At 37.5% G+C, this 3,388-nt stretch overlaps 1 protein-coding gene across 1 annotated transcript in view; it reads left to right on the plus strand.

Moving 5' to 3' along the window:
- LOC107184433 (apoptosis inhibitor 5-like) overlaps positions 1-3,388 on the plus strand; it is a 13,647-nt gene that overhangs the window by 6,557 nt on the left and 3,702 nt on the right. The gene's annotated exons all lie outside the window — the stretch shown is intronic.

Raw genomic sequence — 3,388 nt, forward strand, 5'->3', positions numbered from 1 at the left:
CGCCCCACCCACTAGGATAGTGATGGTGAACCTATGACACGCGTGTCAGAGGTGACACACGAACTCATTTTTTTTGGTTGATTTTTCTTTGTTAAATGGCATTTAAATATATAAAATAAATATCAAAAATATAAGTCTTTGTTTTACTATGGTTGCAAATATCAAAAAATTTCTATATGTGACACGGCACCAGAGTTAAGTTAGGGTTTTTCAAAATGCTGACACGCCGAGCTCAAAAGGTTCGCCATCACTGCTCCAGATCCACCCATGCTATTGCAAAGTTTAAGAGTTCCTTCTTTTTTACAACCGTGTAGTAGTCATGGTGTAAATGTACTGCAGCTTTTTTTATCCACTCATCTACTGATGGCGCTGATGGGACTTTTTCCAGATCTTGGCTATTCCCCACCCTTTTGCTGGAGTAGAAGAACGGTTGACAGCCACCTATTTACAGTGTACGACAGGGCAAATGGAAGCCAAACTTGAATTTATCTATGCAGTATTATGGATAATTGAGAATTGGTTGCATTCCCCCCATATGTCATCTTCAGTTATAAATACTACCAGATTAGATTGAGAGATCTCTCTCAAGAGGTCAAAAATGTCTTTCTCAAAGCGCTTAGGAGCCATAAGTTTGTGAAAAAGCAGAAAAGGCACCTTTCCTGCAGACCACTGAGGGCCCATGATTTTATTTATTCAGTACACTTTTTGAGTGCCTACCATGTAGCAGACACTGCTGGGCGGTAAGATTTTAGCACAGTTCCCTGTAGATGATGGGAGATCAGTACCTGCATGACACTGTAATGATAGCTGTCAAGCAACCACTTAAGACAAAAAGACCTCTGCATAATGAAGTGAATTCTGAGGGACCTAAAGCTGAACTAAACCATAATGCTTACAACTTCTCTCTTGTGTAATACTTCATCTCTTTTAGAAAAAATAATCTAAAACTGTTCAGCAAAAAAGGATGATGGGTTTTAGGATTCTGCTTGTGAAATTTAACAAAAGCAAGAGCCAACTTAATGGAAGAGACATTGCTTGCTTTATTTTTTTTTAAGGAGAGAAAGCTTTCATTCTTAGTGTTGCAAAGCCTAATTTTCTTGTTAACTTAGATTTACAGTCAAGATTAAAGTTTCCTGATAGATACCTATCTGGACACTTCTGAGACCAGATAGGTATCTATTTGAGGTTCTTAGTCCAGACCTTCCTTCTAATGTTGATTTTCACCCTTTGACAAAGAGTTGAGTGCCACAGTTACTCACGTTGCTGCCATGAGGGAGTGCCCTTGCACTACTGTCAATACTAAATAAGTTCTCTGAGGTTTTGTCAGCTAATTTTCCTCAAGCAGATCATATTTTTCTCTCTTTTTTTTTTTACCTCCTGCACTATGTATTCATTTATAGAACTTCAGATTTATATTTTATTACATGTGAGGACTTTTCTTAGTTTCTTTTTTTTTTTTTAATGTCTTTTATTGATTTTCCACAGAGAGGAAGGGAGAGAGACAGAGAGTTAGAAACATCGATGAGAGAGAGACATCGATCAGCTGCCTCTTGCACATCCCCCACTGGGGACGTGCCCGCAACCCAGGCACATGCCCTTGACCGGAATCGAACCTGGGACCCCCCAGTCCACAGGCCGACGCTCTATCCACTGAGCCAAACCGGTTTCGGCATAGTTTCTTGCTAAATTGTAAAATCTCTTGGAGTTAAGGGTTACACCCTTTTACAGTTGTCCCTTGAATAAGACGGGTTTGAACTGTGGCAGTCCACTCAGACCATGCACATGTATTTTCTGATAAGCAAACTGCGATTGAGAAATTGTAAATGAAGCATTATTTAATACCTCAGAACCTTCCAACCCCCCTGTCACCTTTCCTCGCATAGCTCCCATGTTCTGCCTACTGAGCCTTCCTTTCCCCATTCTGCATCTGGCTCCTTCAGTTCTCCTTCCCTGCTGATTGGTCCTTTACCCCCCGGACCCCTTTCCACTGTGCTCTGCCCAGGGCTTTTGCCCAGCCGTCATAAAGCTGTGGCCCATCATTATTTTAAATTGTGCTTCAAATGATTATGAATTTATTTAATGGTAAAGTGTAAATACTTAATTTGATGTAGTCAATTTTTTTTTAAAGTTTAAAAGACAATACAAACACCTGTTAAGGGACTGTGGCACTTAGGGTTTTCTGGGGTGGGTTTTCTAAGATTAGATCCTTACACAGGAGTACACTGGCTTTTCAGGGTGGAAGAGTATAAACTTTACTGACTTATATTTCATGAAATAGCATTATTTTAGTATCTTTTTTTATGGAATGTATGTTTTTTTAGAAATGATTTTTAGAATGTGTTTTTTAAGTAGGTTGGCAGTATATGACCTAACCTTTCAATACATAGAACTCTTTATTTTTGATTATTTAATAAGGGAATGTCCTTATTTGAGATTCTACTGTACCTCAGTAACTTTGCATCCTGCTTTATTTAACTAAATTTTTGGTAGTTCTGTAATTCAGTAGATATTTATTAGTTATTCCCCTCTTGATGGCCTGAAATATGCTCACATATCTAAAGCACTTAGCGAATTGCCTTATACAGAGTAAACACTATCTTGTTTACACATTTGGTATCATTATTATAATGATTAAGGGTTAAGGTTTTCTAGTAATTAAAAGTTTTATCCAGATGTCCAAACAGGAGATGTAGCTATAGTCTCCATATTTATTACCGTTCTTGCCAGGTTGATCATTGTCATTTATTGAAAGGACTGATTTTGGAGGCAGGGGTATAGGAGGATTCAGAACTAGTTGACATGAGTATTTGAAGGAGAGCACTTCTGAAATTTTTTTTGAAGGAAACATGAGTTTTGAATGCATTATTCTAATAAAAAGCTAAATATGTGACATTTGAATCTTTCTTAATCCAAAATTGGCTGGCTATATAGAATGAATTATAATTTTCATATTCTAAAATGTGAGGCAAAGTAAAGCTTCCTAACCTTTGTTGTATTGCTTAATTTCAGGAATGTATCCCCTTCACCTGCTTTAAAGTGCTAATTGGAAACAAATATATTTAAATACATGTAACAATTCTTCGAGGATTCTACCGCATTCATTACAATTTTTTTTTAATCACAAAAATATTTATACTCAAGTAGCATCTATATAATAGCAGATTTAAAAAATGCTAAATAGTACAGCCCTGCTTGCAACACTAACAGGTCATCTGGTCTGAGCAGCCAGTGGCACAGGTATCCTGAGTGTATCGAGCTGCCCTCATTACAATTTTTAAAGCATGATGCAGTCACGAGGCTGGGGTCAGTAATCACTAGAATGAAGAAGTGTTGGTACATCAACAAGCTTAGTTGCTTTTTCCACTAAAATTAGAGTCATCCTTCTCTC

This window comes from Myotis davidii, unplaced genomic scaffold (genome assembly GCF_000327345.1).
Source record: "Myotis davidii unplaced genomic scaffold, ASM32734v1 scaffold265, whole genome shotgun sequence".
Lineage (NCBI taxonomy): Eukaryota > Metazoa > Chordata > Mammalia > Chiroptera > Vespertilionidae > Myotis > Myotis davidii.